Below are 21824 nucleotides of genomic sequence, written 5' to 3' on the forward strand. Positions count from 1 at the left end.
GGCAGAATATTTGAGATTATCTTTGGCTGTAACTCGTACAGGTCTTTTCCTTATATAGCTGTGTCCCAGAGTTTTGGAGTTTCTGTCTAGAGTACAAATACCTTTTCTGATGACTGGGACAACTGTGTTCAGGATGGGAACTTTGCATTTTGCATTACTGCTCTTGGATCTTTTGTAATTTTCTGCATCTCAAATGAGTACCCCAGTGAGCACATGTAACATCTAACAGCTTGACATTTCAGTGTTATACTGAGGGAGCGCTGTGGTGTCTTTTAGACAAGCCCATCAAGATTTACATTAAGAGCAACAGACAATGTGCTGGAGAAATTCAAAGGGTTGAGCAGCTTCTGTGAGAATTGTTGATGTTTTAGGTCAAGTCCTGATGCAGGGTTTGAACCTACAACCTTGACAATTAGTTCCCTCTCACAGATGCTGCTCAACCTGCTGAGTTCTTCCAGCAGATTGTGTGTGGCTCCGGAGTTCAACGTCAGCAGTCTCCTATGTCTCCAAGCATTTACATTAAAGTCAGATGTAATGCAGGGTGGGGTTCTGATCAAATTCAAATCCAAAATGATTGAAAGACTTCCATTTAAGCAGGGCCTTTCCTAGCCTTTTGAGACATCCAAATACTTTATGGCCCATCAAGTACTTTTGTGAAACAGGAAACATGTTTGATAATTCACATACGGGAAGCTCCCAAAAAAAAAATCAGTGCAATAAAGTCCAGTTAATTTTCTTTTAGAAATCCTGAGTGTAGGATAAATATTGCTCAAGGAATTTTCTTCTTTGAAGTGGTGCCAGGGAAATGTTTACATCGGACTGAGAAAACAGATGGCGCTTTGGTTTAAAGGCTCATTTTAAAGACAAGATTGCTAACAGCATAACATCCCCTCAGTACAGCACTGAAGTGTGAGCCTAGATTTTTGTAGACATCTTTCTGGAATGGGATTTAACCTGGGATCTTCTGAGGGTAGCCTTTCATTTCCTTTGCTGTACAGCTTTCAACATTGCCAGGGATAGTGGCGAGAGCAGATAAAACTACAATGCTTAAGAGGCATTTAGAACATAGAACATAGAACATAGAATAGAAGAGCACAGTACAGGCCCTTCGGCCCACAATGTTGTGCCGACCCTTAAACCCTGCCTCCCATATAACCCCCCACTTTAAATTCCTCCATATACCTGTCTAGTAGTCTCTCAAACTTCACTAGTGTATCTGCCTCTACCACTGACTCAGGCAGTGTATTCCACGCACCGACCACTCTCTGAGTAAAAAAACCTTCCTCTAATATCCCCCTTGAACTTCCCACCCCTTACCTTAAAGCCATGTCCTCTTGTATTGAGCAGTGGTGCCCTGAGGAAGAGGTGCTGGCTGTCCACTCTATCTATTCCTCTTAATATCTTTCTCTCCAGAGAGTAAATCCCTAGCTCGCTTAATCTCTGAGCATAATGCATACTCTCTAAACCAGGCAGCATACTGGTAAATCTCCCCTGTACCCTTTCCAATGCTTCCACATCCTTCCTATAGTGAGGCGACCAGAACTGGACACAGTACTCCAAGTGTGGCCTAACCAGAGTTTTATAGAGCTGCATCATTACGCCGCGACTCTTAAACTCTATCCCACGACTTATGAAAACTAACACTCCATAAGCTTTCTTAACTACCCTATCAACCTGTGAGGCAACTTTCAGGGATCTGTGGACATGTACCCCCAGATCCCTCTGCTCCTCCACACTTCCAAGTATCCTGCCATTTACTTTGTACTCTGCCTTGGAATTTGTCCTTCCAAAGTTTACCACCTCACACTTCTCCGGGTTGAACTCCATCTGCCACTTCTTAGCCCACTTCTGCATCTTATCAATGTCTCTCTGCAATCTTTGACAATCCTCTACACTATCCACAACCCCACCAACCTTTGTGTCGTCTTCAAACTTGCCAACCCACCCTTCTACCCCCACATCCAGGTTGTTAATAAAAATCACGAAAAGTCCCGCATGGGAGGTTAGTTAGGAAAATTCAGTCGCTAGGTATACATGGAGAGGTGGTAAATTGGATTAGACATTGGCTCAATGGAAGAAGTCAAGGACTGGTGGTAGAGAATTGCTTCTCTGAGTGGAGGCCTGTGACTAGTGGTGTGCCACAGGGATCAGTGCTGGGTCCATTGTTATTTGTCATTTATATCAATGATCTGGATGATAATGTGGTAAATTGGATCAGCAAATTTGCTGATGATACAAAGATTGGAGGTGTAGTAGACAGTGAGGAAGGTTTTCAGAGCCTGCAGAGGGACTTGGACCAGCTGGAAAAATAGGCTGAAAACTGGCAAATGGAGTTTAATACAGACAAGTGTGAGGTATTGCACGTTGGAAGGACAAACCAATGTAGAACATACAGGGTTAATGGTAAGGCACTGAGGAGTGCAGTAGAACAGAGGGATCTGAGAATACAGATACAAAATTCCCTAAAAGTGGCGTCACGAGTAGATAGGGTAGTAAAGAGAGCTTTTAGTACATTGGCCTTTATTAATCAAAGTATTGAGTATAAAAGCTGGAATATTATGATGAGGTTGTATAAGGCATTGGTGAGGCCGAACCTGGAGTATTGTGTTCAGTTTTGGTCACCAAATTACAGAAGGATATAAATAAGGTTGAAAGAGTGCAGAGAAGGTTTACAAGGATGTTGCCGGGACTTGAGAAGCTCAGTTACAGAGAAAGCTTGAATAGGTTAGGACTTTATTCCCTGGAGCGTAGAAGAATGAGAGGTATATAAAATTATGAAGGGTATAGATAGAGTGAATGCAAGCAGGCTTTTTCCACTGAGGCAAGGGGAGAAAAAAAGCAGAGGACACGGGTTAAGGGTGAGGGGGGAAAGGTTTAAAGGGAACATTAGGGGGGGCTTCTTCACACAGAGAGTGGTGGGAGTATGGAATGAGCTGTCAGATGAGGTGGTAAATGTGGGTTCTTTTTTAACATTTAAGAATAAATTGGACAGATACACGGATGGGAGGTGTATGGAGGGATATGGTCCATGTGCAGGTCAATGGGACTAGGCAGAAAATGGTTCGGCACAGCCAAGAAGGACCAAAAGGCCTGTTTCTGTCCTGTAGTTTCTATGGTTTCTAGAGGTCCCAGAACCAATCCTGTGGGACACCACTAGTCACAACCCTCCAGTCCGAATGTACTCCCTCCACCACGACCCTCTGCTTCCTGTAGGCAAGCCAATTCTGAATCCACCTGGCCAAATTTCCCTGGATCCCATACCTTCTGACTTTTTGAATAAGCCTACCATGTGGAACCTTGTTAAATGCCTTACTAAAATCCATGTAGATCACATCCACTGCACTATCCTCATCTATATGGCTGGTCACCTCCTCAAAGAACTCTATCAAGCTTGTTAGACATGATCTGCCCTTCACAAAGCCATGCTGACTGTCCCTGATCAGACCATGATTCTCTAAATGCCCATAGATCCTATCTCTAAGAATATTTTCCAACAGCTTTCCCACAACAGATATAAGGCTCACTGGTCTATAATTACCCGGACTATCCCTACTACCTTTTTTGAACAAAGGGACAACATTCGCCTCTCTCCAATCCTCCGGTACCATTCCTGTGGACAAGGAGGACATAAAGATCCTAGCCAGAGGCTCAGCAATCTCTTTCCTCGCCTCGTGGAGCAGTCTTGGGAATATTCCGTCAGGCCCCGGGGACTTATCCATCCTAATGTATTTTAACAACTCCAGTACCTCCTCTCCGTTAATATCAACATGCTCTAGAACATTAACCTCACTCATATTGTCCTCGCCATCATCAAGTTCCCTCTCATTGGTGAATACCGAAGAGAAGTATTCATTGAGGACCTCGTTCACTTCCACAGCCTCCAGGCACATCTTCCCATCTTTATCTCTATTTGGTCCTATCTTCACTCCTGTCACCCTTTTGTTCTTCACATAATTGAAGAATGCTTTGGGATTTTCCATTACCCTTCTTGCCAAGGCCTTCTCATGCCCCCTCCTTGCTCTCCTCAGCCCCTTCTTAAGCTTCTTTCTTGCTACCCTATATTCCTCAATAGACCCATTTGATCCTTGCTCCCTAAACCTCATGTATGCTACCTTCTTCCACCTGACTAGATTTTCCACCTCACTTGTCACCCATGGTTCCTTCACCCTACCATTCTTTATCCTCCTCACTGGGACAAATTTTGCCCTAACGTCCTGCAAGAGATCCCTAAACATCGACCACATGTCCATAGTACATTTCCCTGCAAAAACATCATCCCAATTCACACCCGCAAGTTCTAGCCTTATAGCCTCATAATTTGCCCTTCCCCAATTAAAAAAATTCCTGTCCTCTCTGATTCTATCCTTTTCCATGATAATGGTAAAGGCCAGGGAGTCAGGGATTTAGTCAGATATACAATATGAACAGGCTGTGGGTGGAGGGATATAGACCATGTACAGGCAAATTTGCATTTTAAATTGGTATTATTGCTGACAAACACATGGTGGGCTTAATGGTCTGAATGGTCTGATCCTGTTCAATGTTTTATGTTATAACTCTGTTAGAGGTCAGCTGTTGTTTCTCCATGATGCCTTTGCTTTAACTAAATACAAGTGCCTTGATTGACCTTATGGACAATATTGGAAGAGCTGGACAAGTCATCATGCACAATCACTTTCATCTCATAATAATTTGAAATTTATTTTCATGTATGTTCTGTTTTATGAAACTTTATTTGAAGTAACCGAATTGTAAAACATAATAAAATTCATTATGACCAGTGTAAATGTGTTCCAAAACTTAACTCTCTTGATCCAAGTTTAAATGAGAAATTCTAAACATATCTTTGAAACCAGGAAAAATTGTCTTTAGGAAATTGCAATCCCTGAAAGGGAGGGGTTGCTTATTCAACTGCAACTGAACTAATTGAACTATGAACTCCGACACCCTGAGCAGTAATAACATCACGCTAACCGCAACGCTGCCGTGGTACTTGTCTTGCGCCTTTGCTTTCAGATTGGCCATACAGAACTTAGGATACTTGGCCCAAAGGACAAGTAGGAGGCTGCTTTGCAGCACCAGAGACTCAGGTTCAATTCTGATGTGCAACCTCATATTTCCCCTGTGATCTCGGGCAAGTTAAAAATACTAAAAGGATTGCTGTTACATTGTTTAACAGAGTATTATTGCATAAGTATTAATTGAAACACATTGAATCAGATCCACTGAATTGCTGCATGAAGGAGTCTCTGCAGCTGCTGAAGAATCTCCGAGGTCAAGAACCCTTGTTTTATTGTTGAGGCACACTACAGCTTTGTCCACTTTTATGTGCAGTGAAGGGCAGATTCAATCATCAGTCTGAAACTGTTCAGTGGACCAACTTTTAGAAGAAGTAGTAAAACTCAAGACTTTCTTTTCCCCAATCTGCATCACAGATATACAACAGTAGATCCACTACATTCATAAGGAAAACACGTTTCCAGAGTCAACATCGAAGCTGGGTTTATTGAACATGGACAGGTACGTGTATGCACAGGTGCAATGAAAAACTTACTTGCAGAGGCATCACATGCATTTAGCAAAGTGCTTAAAGTGGTTCATCTTTATCGTATATAGTTCAAGAGTCTGATATCAGAGGGATCAAAGCTGTGTTTGAGCCTGGTGGAATGCCTTCTCTGGCTTTTGCATCTTCTGCCTTATGGAAGGGAGCAGAAGAGAGGATGAGTGGGAATTTTTATACTGATGTTTTTACCATGCATCAACTTTTATTTCACTTTGGATGTCACCCCATCAACAATTTTATCTCTCCAGCGTGTTAATCACTCTTCTCTAAAATGCAGCTGTTCTCTACACAGCAATCTCTCCTTGTACATTTGTGAGCACCACAATCCCATGACACTCATTATTAAGAGTTTCTTCTGAATCCCTCAATAGATTTGTGAATGACTATTTTATTAGTTGGACCCACCCCTCTTATAAGTGAAAGAAATCTCCTCTAGATCTGTCACATCAAAGCATCTCATAATTTCTAAGTGACACACTCAAAACACTGGAGCAACTCAGCAGGTCAAGCAGCATCTATGGAAAAGAGTAAACAGGTGATGTTCCAGGTCGTGAATCTTCTTCAGGACTGAGAAGGAAGGGAAAAGATGCCAGAATAAAAAGGTGGAGGGAGGGGAAAGAGGCTATCCAGAAGGTGATAGGTGAAGAGAGGTGGGTGGGAAAGGTAAAGGGCTGGAGGAGAAAGAACCTGATAGGAGAGGAGAGTGGACAATAGGAGAAAGGGAAGGAGGAGGGGACCCAGGGGGAGGTAACAGGCAGGTGAGAAGAAGTGAAAGAAGAAGGGGGAGGGGAAATATATTCATCAGGAGGAGAAATTGATATTCATACCATCAGGTTGGAGGGTACCCAGATAGAATATAAGGTGTTGCTCCTCCACCTTGAGGTTGGCCTCATCTTGGCAGAAGAGAAAGCCATGGATCAACACTGTGGAATGGGAATGGGAATTAAAATGTTCTGCCACTGGGAAGTCCCTCTTGTGGCGGAATGCGTGGAGATGCTCAACAAAGGAGATACTCGATAATGTATAGGTCAAGTTTAATATCACATGCACAAGTATGGTGAGATACAAGTACAATGAAAAACTCACTTGCAACATCATCACACACACATAGTTACAGAAAACATACAAGAATATAAATTATATATCTGTTATATATCAATTATACAAGGCAATGAAGAGATATAAAAGACTGTAAAACAAGTCAGACAAGTCCATAGTAGTGCAAGAGATGGTGTGTAGCTTTCCATTGCTGAGGGAGGATTACATAATCAATATAAAGGATGTAATTTACAGCAAAATAAGCTCTTCATACTGAAGTCATAGAACATGCAGAATCATATAATTCAAGTAGGATTATTGACCAATATACCTGTGTTGTTTTTTTGAATCATGTCTCCTGCCTTGCTAACCTGCATATTCCTACAAATATTTGCACTACACTTATAAATCACAACAGAATCTGCTCCTTGCAGTCTCTCAGCTGTTATAGTCCAGAATGTAGCAGTGAATGTTGGCAAATTGCCAAAGTTCAATCTAATTTCATTATCAAAGTGCATATACGTCACCATATACATCCCTGAGATTCATTTTCTTGTGGATATTCATGGTAAATACAAAGAAACACAACAGGATCAATGAAACACTCACAACGTGCTGGAGGAACTCAGCAGGTCGGGCAGCATCCGTGGGAAAGATCGGTCGACGTTTCGGGCCAGAACCCTTTGTCAGGACTGTAGAGGAAAGGGGCAGAGGCCCTATAAAGAAGGTGGGGGAAGGGTGGGAAGGAGAAGGCTGGTAGGTTCCAGGTGAAAAACCAGTAAGGGGAAAGATAAAGGGGTGGGGGAGGGGAAGCAGGGAGGTGATAGGCAGGAAAAGTGAAGAAAGATTAGGGGAAAACCCAATGGGTAGTAGAAGGAGTCAGAACCATAAGGGAGGTGATAGGTGGCTGGGGGAGGGGGCAGAGTGACATAGGGATAGGGGAAGGGAGGGGGAGGGAATTGCCGGAAGTTGGAAAATTCTGTGCTCATACCAAGGGGCTGGAGACTACCTAGACAGTATATGAGGTGTTGCTTATGGTTCCCCATGGTTCCGCCTCCTTCTACTACCCATTGTGTTTTCCCCTATTCCTTCTTCACCTTTCCTGCCTATCCCCTCCCTGCTTCCCCTCCCCCACCTCTTTATCTTTCCCCTTACTGGTTTTTCACCTGGAACCTACCAGCCTTCTCCTTACCACCCTCCCCCCAACTTCTTTATAGGGCCTCTGCCCCCTCCCTCTTCAGTCCTGACGAAGGGTTCCGGCCCGAAACGTCGACCGATCTTTCCCACAGATGCTGCCCGACCTGCTGAGTTCCTCCAGCGTGTTGTGAGTGTTGCTTTGACCTCAACATCTGCAGATTATTTTGTGTTTAGGATCAATGAAAACCTGGACACAACAAGATAGGCAAGCAAACAATGTGCAAAAGACAACAAACTGCGCAAATACAAAAAAGAAAAAAAAAATAATAGTAATAAATAAATGAGCAGTAAATATTGAGAACATGAGTTGTGGAGTCCTTGAAATTTAGTGCATAGGTTGTGGAATTGGTTCAGTGTAGGGGTAAGTGATGTTAAATGAAGTTATCCCCTTTGGTTCAACAGCCTAATGGCAGAGGGGTAATGACTGTTCCTGAACCGGATGGAGTGGAACCCAAGCTCCTTTACCTCCTTGCTGATGGCAACAGCAAGAAGAGAATGCGGCCTGGATGGTGCAGGTCTTCGACGATCGATGCTGCTTTTCTGCTTCACTATACCTTGTACATGTGCTCAATGGAGGAAAGGGCTTTACCCATGATGGACTGGGCTACGTTTTGTCATCTGTTCTGTTCAAGCGCAGTAGTATTTCCATACCAGGTTGAGATACAAAGTTTGTCAGGACAATCTCCTCCACGCATCTATAGAAGTTGATCAAAATTTTAGAAGACATGCTGAATCTTCGCAAAGAAAATTTCTAAGGAAGTAGAGACTGCCTGGGCCAGATACTTTCTGTGGGTTCACCCTCCTGAGGGATACTCTCATGTTGACCTCAGAAACTGAAATCACAGTGTCGTTAGGGACTGTGGAAATTTGTGAAGATGTCTCCATGTTTTGTCATTCAATGCGAGCATGAAAGGCGCTGAGCTCATCTGGGAGTGAAACCTGCTGTCACAAGTGTCACTTGGTTTTACTTTGTAGGAGGTAATAGCATTCAAGCCCTGTCACAGTTGTTCAGCATCCTTCTGTAATTCAGGTTTTGTCCTCTATGCCTCCTTACCTGCAGTAATTTTAAACTTCCAAAAACATCACTTGGAGTGTTGGCCTTGCACCCTTCCTTGTAGGCAACCATGAATCTTCTGATCCAACCCTAATAACTCATTATATCATGATTGATATCTGAGCCAAACAAATACCTGTTGATGCCCCTTTTCTGGTGATGCAGTCCAGCACCTGGAAGTTTCAAAGACCGGGGTGTTCACAAGGACTGGGTTTCTTGCACCCCTCCCAATACACAGACTCAAAGATATGTCATGAAGTATATATTTTAAATATGGGAGTGGAATTGGATGTAGAGAGTAGGAGTGGGAGTGGGCGCCAATAGTTCAGATTTATCGCACAGAGGTCCATACAAGAATCTAATAATAGTGGGATAGAAGCTATCCTTGAGCTTGGTGGTGTGTGTTCTCAAGGCAGGAGCAGCCATCTGTGGTTCCCACCTGCTCCAGATGTGAAGAAAGAGAGGCCCTGCCCCACAAAACACTCTGAGAGAGTGACAGCAGGTAAAGTTGATGATGGACTCAGTTTTAGTTCCAGTCAAAGCCTAAAATTAGTTTTAATGCGAGTTCAATTCACCCTTACTCAGAATTCCCCCCAACCCCCTAAACCCCGTATTTACCCCCGTTTCACACAGTCTGCTCCTTGGTATCTCTCTGCCTCTCCTTCCCTTGGTATACTGATCTTCAGTCTCCACACCTTCACACAACTACTTCTCTGCCCCAGCTACACAATCACACACCCTCAAACCTTCATTCCTTCTCCAGCTCTGTAGAAATGAATCTTAGCAGTAGCCTGGCTGAAGAGTGAGCAGTGGGCCAGCTGGTGGTAGTGTTCTCAGGACATTTGGGGACGGGTGTGGGGGTATAATAAGCAGTCCAGTAAATCACAGCTGCAAAGACAGAACAGCTGTTTGTGCAGATGGTCTGGCATTTGGATATATTTCGTTCCAACCTCATTCCCCATCCTCATTCCCACTCCCACACTGTGCCCTCTCTGGCCTAACTTCCAGGCCCATTCCTCTTCCTACTTCCAGCTGCACTTTCGACTGCACCCAGAATCCAATTCCTCGCTCCTTTCCTGCACTCACTCCCACTCCCTCCGCCACTTCCAGTCCCACACCCACACCCACACCCACTGTCACTGCCGCACCCATACCCACTTCCATTCCCACTCACGTCCCCACTTCCACTCTCATTCCCATCACTAACTGCAGACTGGTGCTCCGACAAGGTGCGGTGATGGAACTTCCAGAGTGAGCTATCGCTCTTAAAAGCAACAGTGCATTCTGATTGGTTCTGCAAGCTGTCTCAGAAATAAACTGGTTTATTATTAACATTTATAATGATTAATAATTTATTATATTTTGTATTTTTAACAGTGAATAAGGGAGACATTGAGACAGGATCAGTGAATTGGCCCAGCAGCAAAATGATTGATCTATCTAATGTCCACATACACCCTGTTTAAAATACTCCTGTTTTGACGACTTTAATTCCACAGAGGTATTGACTCAAAGTCCTGACCCTGAATAAGGGCTGTGATTTGTTCCGATAGAATAATATATCTAAGATGTAAAATCCATAACCTCAATGATCTAGTTATCTCTGTCTCATAAACCTCAATAATTATATCCTTCCAATAAATCAACAGAAGTGGTTATGAAACCTCTAACATAGGCATTTGTTCAAACCCATTACTGGGAAAAATGGCAGGATTAATGGGAGTCTCATTGAGGTGATGGGGGTACCTTTTGAAGCAATTATTGTGCTATTATAATAAGAGGAGTACTAAATGATCTCCTCTTTACAAAATCAGCAGTCTTGCAGCAGTGCTCCTGTTTGGATTTATGAACACGAGTTTGTTAACAGGAAATAGGCAGTTACATTCCAGGTCTTGTCTTTGAAGATATTATTTTAATAGCTGAGGATCAACTAGAATGAGCCTCAAATTCCAGTTTACTCAATAGAGTACCGTGGCTGAGTCAAAAATTCAGGACCACATATCCAGAGAAAGGCAAGGGTTAAACAATGCGTCCTTCAGTAGGTTTTATTTTCTGATTCATTGGCTGCTTGGCTTTATAAAATAACCTTTACTGAAAGAGGGAGAAAAAAAAAAGTCCAGGGAAAATCCCACATGAAAAATAAAACATAATTTGCTGTCAGTGGCACTTGAGTTACAGTATTATCCAGCTACACAATACCCTTCAAATCTGTATCAATAACAATTTACTAATATCAATATTAATCTGCCTCCCACTGGATTAGCTTTCCCAAGCTGAGTCTGTCAACTCCTTGACAGCTCCCCAAGCTCTCAGTTTAGATGTCAATAAGGTTGACTTCTATTCAGGGAATATTGACAGTTATTAAAAATGACCTCGCCTGATGCAATTTCATGCCCATCAAAACATGACCATATGCTCGGGATTATGAAAAGCTATGGTGAAGGGTAGTGACAAGGTGCTCTGGGACCAGATTATGTGAAGATTATTGGCTTTCACCACGGCGCTAAGGCTGCCCCTCGTACAGGGGTCCTGTATGCCGGAGGAGTAATTGGAGCAATTTAGAGCTCAAAGCTGAATTTCAAGGGCTGTCATAGCGCACCATCAGAATGGACAATGCTGCATAAAAAATAAAGGAAGCACCTCTGAGGAATTGTCCATATGTACTACAGGATATCATCAGTGTTTTGTTGTGACTGGTGATTATAATGGGCTTTCAGTGGGTAAACTAAGCACACGATGTTGCAAAACATTAGCATTTAGCTCACTGATACTTCACATTCATAGAGGGTATTTGGCCCACTGAATTGGTGTTGACAATTAACCACCCATTTACACTAATCCCGTTCTCCCCAAACTCTTGTCAGATTCTAACCTTCGCTCACACCCTGGCGGAGATTTACAGCAGCCAATTAATCTATCAGCCTGTGTATCTTTGGGATATAGGAGGAAACTAGAGTAGCTGGGTGACACCCACATGGCCTCAGGGAGGACATACAAACTCCACACAGACAGCACCAGAGGTTGAGGTAAATCTGGATCATTGGATTTTTGAGGCCGTAGCTCCACCAGCCATTCCATTCATGGGTTACCCTCTCTCACTAAGCAGAATGAAGGGGACTGTCCCCTTGTCAAGATTATAAACTGAGACCTCCCCTTCGGCACGGTATGAAAGATCTTAGAGCATTGTTCTGAAGAGGAGCAGGGTAGGTACCTCGAAGACACAAGGGACTGTAGCTACTGTAGCCTGGGACAACAAACAAACTGTGGAAGGAAGTCAGTGGATCAGGCATCATCTGTGGAAACAAAGGGATGGTTGATGTTTTAGGTCAAGACCCTACTTCAGGTATCCTTGAAGTTCTGACCAATACTTGTCCTTCAATCAGGATTTTTAAAGCATAATACTATGTTGCTGAGAGCATGCTTTGTGGAAACAAGATGCTCACACAAACTGAAGAGATGCAGTAAATTACTTTCCTCCATCCGATTGTTGCTGTTCCAGATTTCAGCATCTCCAGATCCTTGTGTCTCCTCTCCTTCCTATTTTGTTTCCAAACTTGGACATGCTGGGATCTGCTGCCAAATTGTTATAAGCAGAAACATGACAAATAGACAAGGTTTAATTTGAGCTTTTGCATAATATTCCAATTTTTAATTGTTTTTTGTTGTTAGCTATGAATGCCATTTCTGTTGCTACAAAACCCCACTTCACTGTGCAAGCAACCATTGTGACACATGGCAAATGCAAAGCATTGACATGAAATCCCTTCACAAATGCTGCCTGACCCAGACTTTTATCTGTTACATCTGAAGTCAGCTTACCAGAATTTACCATGGTTCATTGTTAGATTTAAAAATACGTCATACTTTATTCACTTTTGATTGAATAGTTTCTCTAAGTATCTCTCTTTACATAAGCTATTAATGCCCTTTGTTACAGCAATTAGCTTTTATCCCCACCTTAAATGCGAAGGAATGTAGTAGACCAAACATATTAACAACTGGATCACTGTTGGTGAAGTGAAGTGTTTGGGTAGTCAGGACTTCTTCAGCATTCCTCTCTAATCTTAGATCCACCAAAGAAAGCAGACTTTGTTTAATGTGATATGCTTGCTCAGATTCTTCTGCTCACAAATCCACTCGGTGGCCAGAATTAGAGATAAGTAGACTAGCAAGGCGATCATGTTCATACTTTCCCAAGAGGCTTACAAAGAAGATTGCCATGGATGCAATGGACCAGGAGGCCCACTTCTGTGCTCTGCAACTGTGTGACACTATATCAGAGTCTACTACATAATACTTCAAAGAAAGAAAAGAGAGGATATTAACTCTGTGCTATATGCACTAATTATAAACTAGTACTTTCAAACTGAAGCATCAAATTGTTTGTTCATAGTGCACAGAAGCTTTGCCCCAGGAAACCCCACAAAAGTGAAGAGAATCACCATGTTATTTATTTTTGAGTGAACTATCTTCAGACTTGGTTATAATTCAGGTAAGTAAGTTAAATGAAAGGGATGAGAATACTGTGTGGACCCCTTGGATTCTACCCCAGTGGAAATTGATGTAATGCATGATTCATATTTGTGGAAATCTGGGGTTGGATAACACACATTTACCCAATTCATTATTGAGATTTCAGCCAGTTTTCCTCGATCTAAGTTCCATGATTTCCTCCAGAGATGGGTGAATCTGAATGGAGGGCAGACCAAATAACAGTAGCTTGTTGCTATGCACAATCCATGTACGTAATTAGGGTTCATCAATATTTTAGTAAACATTAATGACCCAATTATAATTCAAAACTCTGCATAGTTTTAAAATCTATGGCGTCTTTTTTTTATTGAACTGACCTTTTTTTAAACCAGCTTGACTTATCAATCCAAGCTTACTGCTTTCCTTTGCAAAAGTGTAAAATTTGTGACTTGTCATTATTTTCTGTTTGCTTTACAAAGACAGAACCGGCTTTCTAATTCCTGAGTATAGAAAAGACTGTGCATTTTTCACAAGACTAAATCTCTGAGGCCATTATTCACTGAGCACAAAAAAATGTACTGCCAGAGAAACCGCCTTTTGGATGAGAGTTAAGCTGAGGTCCCACCTGACCCCTCAGGTGGATATAAAGAAGAACAAGTGGGCTCTCCCCAGTGTCCTGGCCCATGGTAACGTTACCAAAACAGATCATCAAATTATTATCCTATTGTCTATAGGAGCTTGCTATGTACAAGGAGACACACAAAAAAGGAGCAAAAAGCAATCTGCTGCAGGAACAGATCAAGCAGCATCCACAGGAGGAAATAAATTGTCAATGTTTCAGATCCAGACCCTGCATCAGGACTGGTGTGCAAATTGGCAGTGCATATTTTGAGAAGTTTGTTTCTTGGCTAATGTGAAAACTAAGCAATGCACAATTAGCTGAACATTCATGCATCACTTCCAGGAGATTATTTTGCCAAGGATTATTTTATCCACGTTATATATTGAAGCTAAAGGATTTGCAGGGGTGTGTGTGTAATTCTGGCTAGAGGAAGGATGTGATTAAGCTAGTGATGATGCAGCAAATATCCACAGCAGCTTTGCCCGGACTGGAAGGCTTGAGATAGAGGACAGATTGGGTAGATTGGGATCGTTTGCCCTGGAGTGGAGGTAGCTGAGAGGTGATTTCATAATGGCTTACAAAAATATGAGTTGCAGCGGTAGGGCAAAAAGCCGCAGTATTTTTACCATGGTAAAGTAGTCTCAAATTAGACAGCATATGGTTAAGGTGGGAACAGAAGTTTTGAAGGGGATCTGAGGTGTTAAAGGTAGGTACTTTAACAATGCTTAAAAGACAAGTACATGAACAGGAAAGACTTAAAGAGATATGGGCCAAATGCATTAGTGAGATAGGAGTCTTGAACAGCACAGATGAGTTGGGCCAAAGGGTCTATTTCCTAGCTGTATAATTCTATGAATCTATGAATTCAATATCTTACTGATGTTCATCAAATCAGACATTAATAAATAACCACAACATCCACAACATAACCCTGGAAAATATTTTTTTTTATCCACTCTTCATTCAGTTCTATTTTTATTTGAGAAAACTAAAACAAAGAAAAACAATTTACATGTTACAGAAATACCCTGAATACCCAACACTGCAAAGGCCTGATGTGGTTCAAGGGAGAGCTTTCTCAGTTTTGAATGAAGAGTTTTAAATTCTACTTCCCTCTCTGAGTAGTGAATGAGTAATGCAGGCTGATACTCCTACAACAGTTCGCCAGATGCATGCCGTCCTCTAGAAGTTCTCTTTGGATGAAGTGTAAAATGAGGTAATAAATCCTTATGGTTGTATTTTGTTATTGGAATGGTTTCTTCCCTTCTGCCCTGTTCCATCAGGCAGAAGATACAAAAACATGAGGACGTGTACCACCCGGATCAAGGACAGCTTCTATCCCACTGTGATAAGCCTCTTGAATGACCAGTTTATATGCTTAAAGTAAAACACTTGATCTCCCTATGGCCCTTGCACTGTATTTGTCTACCTGCACTGCACTTTCACTATAAATGTAACACTATATCCTGCATTCTCTTTTCACCTTTGTGCAACCTCAGTGTACAGAATGATCTGTCTGGTTGACATGGATACACTGTTTTTCACTGTATCTTGTTACATGTAACATTAATAAACCACTAACCAATCAGTTTAGGCAACACCAATACATTATTTATTCCTTACCACACTGGAGTTGGTGGAACCTTGCTGTGTTCAGAAGGGCTTCTAGTTTCCTCTATTACCTCAACATGTTTCATTGCCTCAAGGTACTTGGAATTAGAACTGGAATTTGCTTATTATTGTCAGATGTACTGAGGTACAGTGAAAATCTTGTCTTGCAAAACATTCATGCAGATCATAAGACCATCATTCATAGGAGTAGAATCAGGTCATTCGGCCTATTGAGTCTGCTCTGCAATTCCATCATGGCTGATCCTGGATCCCACTCAATCCTATACACTTGCCTTCTTGCCATATCCTTTGATGCCCTGACCAATCAGGGAACTATCAACTTCCACTTTAAATATACCCATGGACTTGGCTTCTACCGCAGTCTGTGGCAGAGCATTTCACAGATTCACTACTCTCTGGCTAAAAAGGTTCCTCCATACCGCTGTTCTAAATGGTAACCCTTCAATTTTGAGGCTGTGCCTTCTAGTTCTGGATACCCCCACCATAGGAAGCATTCTCTCCGCATCCATCTTATCCAGTCCTTTCAACATTCAATAGGCTTCAATGAGATCACCCCACATTATTCTAAATTCCAGTGAGTACAGGCCCAAGGCTGTCAAATGCTCCTCATTTCTTAACCCCTTCATTCTAGGAATCTGGAGGTAAACCTCCTCTGGATTCTCTCCAATGGCAACTCATCCTTTCTGAGATATGGGGCCCAAAACTGTGGACAATACTTCAAGTGCTGAGGACTGAGTGTTCCCATAATCTAAAAAAAAGTACAGCCTGACTAGTGTCTTATAAAGGCTCAACATATCTCAAACAAGAGAAAATCCGCAGATCACCTGACGTAGATTGCGAGACCGTTTCACCGAGCACCTACGCTCTGTTCACCAGAAAAACCGGATCTGCCAGTGGCCAGGCATCTTAATCCCACTTATCATTCCCATTCCAATATGTCCATCCATCGCCTCCTCCACTGCTGTGATGAAGCCACATTTAAGTTGGAGGAAGAAAACCTTATATTCTGTTTGGGTATCCTCCAAACTGATGGTGTGTACATTGGTTTCTCAAACCTCTGGTAATGCTCCCACCCCCCCACCCCAATCATTTCCCACCCCCTTTCCCTCTCTCACCTTATCTCCTTACCAGCCCATCTCCTCCCTCTGGTTCTCCTCTCCCCTTTTCTTTCTTCCATGGTCTTATGTCTCTTTCGCCAATCAGCTTTCCAGCTCTGTACATCATCACTCCTCCTTTAGGTTTCACCTATCACCTTGTGTTTCTCTCTCCCCTCCCCAACCTTTTAAATCTACTCCTCAGCTTTTTTCCTCCAGTTCTGCTGAAGGGTTTTGGCCCGAAACGTTGACTGTACTCTTTTCCATAGATGTTGCCTGACCTACTGAGTTTCTCCAGAATCCTGTGTGTGTTGCTCAGCATTATCTTCTTGATTTTCTATTCTCTTCCCCTTTAAATAAATGCCAATATTGCATTTGCCTTCCTTACCACAGACTCAACTTGTAAATTAACCTTCTGGGATGTCTTGCATGAGGACTCCTAAGTCCCTCTGCACTCCTGATGTTTGAACCTTCTCCCCATTTAGATAATAGTCTACATTATTCCTTTTACCAAAATAAATTATCATTTCCCAACACTGTATTCCATCTGCCATTCTTTCTACCGATGCTTCCAATTTGTCTAAGTCCTACTGCAATCGCATTGCTTCCTCAGCACTACTTAACATTCCAACTATTTACCTATCATCCGCAAACTTTGCCATAAAGCCATCAATTCCATTATCCAAATCATTGACAAACAATGTGAAAAACATCAGACCCAATACTGACCCTGAGGAACACCACTGGCCACTGGCAGCCAACCAGAAAAGGTCCCCTTTATTCCCACTCACCGCCTCCTGCCTGTCAGCCATTCCTCTATCATACCAGCATCTTTTCCATAACACCATAGGATTTTATTTTGTTAAGCAGCCTTCCGCAGCCTTATCTTGTTAAGATCATTTCATAACATTAGTGCAAAATAATAATAGAATGCAGAATGAAGTGTTACAATTACAGGGAGAATGCAGTGCAGGCAAGCAGTAAGGAGCAATTCCAAAGCAAAGTAGATTGCGAAGTCAAGAGTCCATCCTATCTTAATAGGGGGCCATTCAATAGTCTTATAACAGCACGATAGAAGCTGTCCTTGAATCTGAAGAAGGGTATCGTCCAGAAATGTCGACTGTTTACACTTTTCTATAGATGCTGCCTGACCTGCTGAGTTCTTTCAGCATTTTGTGTATACTGCTTGGATTTCCATCATCTGCCGACTTTTTTCTCCTGTTTGTCCTTGAACCTGGTGGTAGGTGCTCTTGGGGGTTTGTATCTTCTGACCAATGGGAGTGGGGAGGAGAGAGAATGTCCAGAGTATGTGATGTTTTTGGTTAGGTTATGGTGTCCTGAGGCTGAGAAAGTCACTATAAGAATGCAAGAACTTTCTCCTTCTTCAGTGCATCAAGGGTTCTCAGCTTCAACCAATGCCTTGAGGTTGAAATACTGAGTTTGGGGATGTGTCATTCCTGCATGAACAAGGTGACGGTGCTTGTGTGCCTACAGCCTGTAATTTGGAATGAGTAAACGGAAAAAATTGGAAGTGAGGAGGACACCCTGAGCAGAAGTAAATCATAAAACTTAAAATGATGTTATGGAGGACAGTAGAAAGGAAGGTGGCTGATTAAATTTTTTATAGTTTCCGCAGCCAGCTTTATTAATTCAATGCATCACATATATAGATATGATATAAGATGATTCAGAATTATTTGACAAAGCATAAATTAATCCATTTGACAAGCTGCCAAATTTAATTTTTCTGTTTTACTGAAGGATCTATAGGAACTTTCTAATCCTGTAATCAGTATTGTGGCAGTATTTTAGGATTGGAGGAAGTATTTGTTGGAAGGATATCCTCTTTCTTCTAGAGATGGAACACGTCAGGCTTTGAACAGACATAGAGGGGGTTGTCTTTTACTTAATTACATACTACAGCTCAAGTGGAGACCGAACTGCCTACCCCATCTTTTCTGGTTCCCAGCAGTGCATTCCACACCCACCTGTTCTACTTCTGTATGTCTTACTCTGTGTAGCTCTGCAACTCAATCAACTCCCATTTTGAATAATTAACCTGGACTAAGGGGATATTTGCAGTGGCCAGTCAACCCACAGACATGTTTTTGGGGTATTGGAGAAAATGAGAGTACCTTGGGTAAATCCATGTGGTTATTGGGAGAAAGTGTCAACTCCACACAGAGAGCACAGAGTCTCTGGGTTTTGGGCTGCAACACTAACTGCTGTACCACCAGACTGCTCTACATGTCTAAATTACAGAGCTTGTCTGAACCAGTTGTGGCTCTGTAGTTAACATGCCCACTGGAGATTCTTATTGTTGTTGGTTCAAGCTCCAGAGTGGGCCAGTGAGTCATTGAGTCATAGACTCGGAGGATACAGCTCAGAAACAGACCCTTCAGCCAAACTCATCCATGCCAACCAAGTTGCATAATCCAGCTAGTCCCATTTACCTGTATTTGGTCTGCAGTCCTCTAAAATTTTCTAATCCATATATCTGTCCAAATGTCTTCTGAATGGGACATTATTGTACCAACCTCTACCACCTTCTCTGGCAGCTCATTCCATATACACACCACCCTGTGCATAAAGATATTCATACTGAAGTCCCATTTAGGTGTTTTCCTCTCTCACTTTAAACTGATATCCTTTACATTTAGACTCCCCTAACCTGATGGTCTCCATTCACCTTCTTATAAGATCATAAGATATGGGAGCAGAATTAGGCCATTTGGCCCATTGAGTCTGCTCTGCCATTTCATTCGACTGATCCATTTCCCTCTCAGCCCCAATCTCCTGCCCTCTCCCTGTATCCCTTCATACCCTGACTAATCAAGAATCTATCAACCTCTGCCTTAAATGTACTCAACAAGTCATTGAGTACACTTAAGGCAGAGGTTGATAGATTCTTGATTAGTCTCCACAGCCGCCTGTGGAGATGAAATCCACAGCTTCACCACTCTCTGGCTAAAGAAGTTCCTCCTCATCCCCATTCTAAATGGATGTCCCTCTATCCTGAGGCTGTGTTCTCAGAATATTAGACTCCCTCACCAGAGGAAACATCCTCTCCACGTCCACTCTATAGTGGCCTTTGAATATTCAGTAGGTCATTATACTTGTTGTGCTTCATAAGCCTCTATAAGGTCACCCCTCGGCCTCCTATGCTCCAAGAAATAAGCCTATCCAACCTGGCTAGATTTTACTCAAGCACCATTTACAGATGATACCACTGTAGAGGACCAGATCTCAAACAATAGTTAAACCAGTACATAAGTGAGATACAGAGCCTAATGGCCTAATGACCTGGTGGACTGGTGTCAAGTTAACAACATCTCCCTCAATGTTAGCAAAATAAATGTTGGTTGTTGACTTCAGGAATTCAGTGGAGTAAACACCTCTGTCTGTACCAATGGTACTACAGGGAAATGGTTGAGAACTTTATTTTCCTAGGTGTAAGTAGCACCAGACCTTTGTGCTGGTTGACCCACCACTTGATCTATGATCAAGAAAGCACACTAATGCTTCTACTTCCTCAGAAGGCCAAGGAAAAATGGTCTGATTCTGTGCCATGAATTCAATATAAATGAAACGGGCAGAACAAGCCTCAGGCATATCTTTTTATTGAGACTTGAAATAATGTTCTTTGTTTTTTATTGCTTGGAACATTGGAGAAAGAGGGGTGACTTCATAGAATTGTTTGAAATTATGAGAGGCATAGATAAGGTGGGCAGAGTCTTTTCCCCAGAGTAGAGTCCAACATTGAAAAACATAGATTTAGAATGAGAGGAGAAAGATTTAAAAGGGACCCGAGGGGCAACTTTTACAGAGAGAATGGTAAATATATGCAATAATCTCACAGCAGAAGTGTTTAAGCAGTTACATGGTATCATTTAAGGAGCACTTGGAGGGAAGGGCATAGAAGGAGGTGGGCTGAACGCAGGAAATTGGGACTAGATAGGACAATGTGATCAACATGGACTCATTTAGTCACAAAGTCTGTATCTGCGCTGTATTGCTCTATGATTCAATAATATCTGTAAATATCATTGACAGCAAGCAGGAGCAAATGACACAATAATGCATCGGTGTCATGGTGGACTACTTTATGCAGTGATGCTGTCTTGTCGGGTTAGTGCACGGCTCCAGAGTTGCCATGAAGGCGTAAGACACAGGCATCTCCTTTTCCCTTCTCGGGCTTCGCTTGATTTAGTGGGCTAAGAGTAAAAAAATCCGCGAGCCTGTAATCTGGGGAGATTTCTAATAAAACCCAAAAATAAAACAAAATTTCTCATGTTAGTTTTGCTCTTACTGGGTTTGCATTTTAATTAGCAGACTATGTCATACGATGAACGATAGCCGAAGTCTTTGGGATTTAATTGTGAACATGTGGACTTCCTGATCCTTCATAATATTAGTTAAAATCAATGTGCTGTTTTTTTAATTATTGCTCATGGTACAAAGCTGAGAAGGCTCATTTAAGAATGGATCAATGATGAATCAGGATTGGTAGACAGCAAAGCAGTACATCAGGCTGTTTGATGTAAAAATCATTGGGTCTGTGCTAAGGCAGTTTGGGGTTATCAGTCTGGTTAGCCTCCAGCTGGTAGGAGGGCAATGTAATGGGTGAACCTTACATGAACCAGTGTCCCTCGCTGTGATGTGCCTCTAAAAAAATTGTTACTGAGCACACCACATCATACACGATTCCTTAAAAGGAACTGCTAAAAAAAAGCTTTTTATTGATTACTAGTAACCAATATTTCCTTTTGTTGCAGCAGATAAGGTATTTCGTGCCTTTAACTATTTCCTAGACTTCGTGAGTTGTCTTTGGCTCTATCAGGCTACACTGGGAAGAAAAATTGCTCATCATTCTCTAACGCAGAGGTCATAAATAGAGATGGGATGGCAACCATATAGAAGGAAAGCATTTCATTGAACTTGGGGGGGGGCGGGATGGAGGATGTTAACCTTTAAGCTAAGTATCTCATGTCACACTTTAACTAAAGAAAGGCCTGTGTTTTTATAACACTATTTACAACCCTTTCAGGACATTCCAAAGGACTTTGCAACCAAAGCACACTTTTCAATCAGTAGAGTCCACTGTTTTAATTTAAAATGGTGATAGGCATTTCGGACACAGCAAGCTCCCAC

This window comes from Mobula birostris, chromosome 1 (assembly GCF_030028105.1).
Source record: "Mobula birostris isolate sMobBir1 chromosome 1, sMobBir1.hap1, whole genome shotgun sequence".
Taxonomy (NCBI): domain Eukaryota; kingdom Metazoa; phylum Chordata; class Chondrichthyes; order Myliobatiformes; family Myliobatidae; genus Mobula; species Mobula birostris.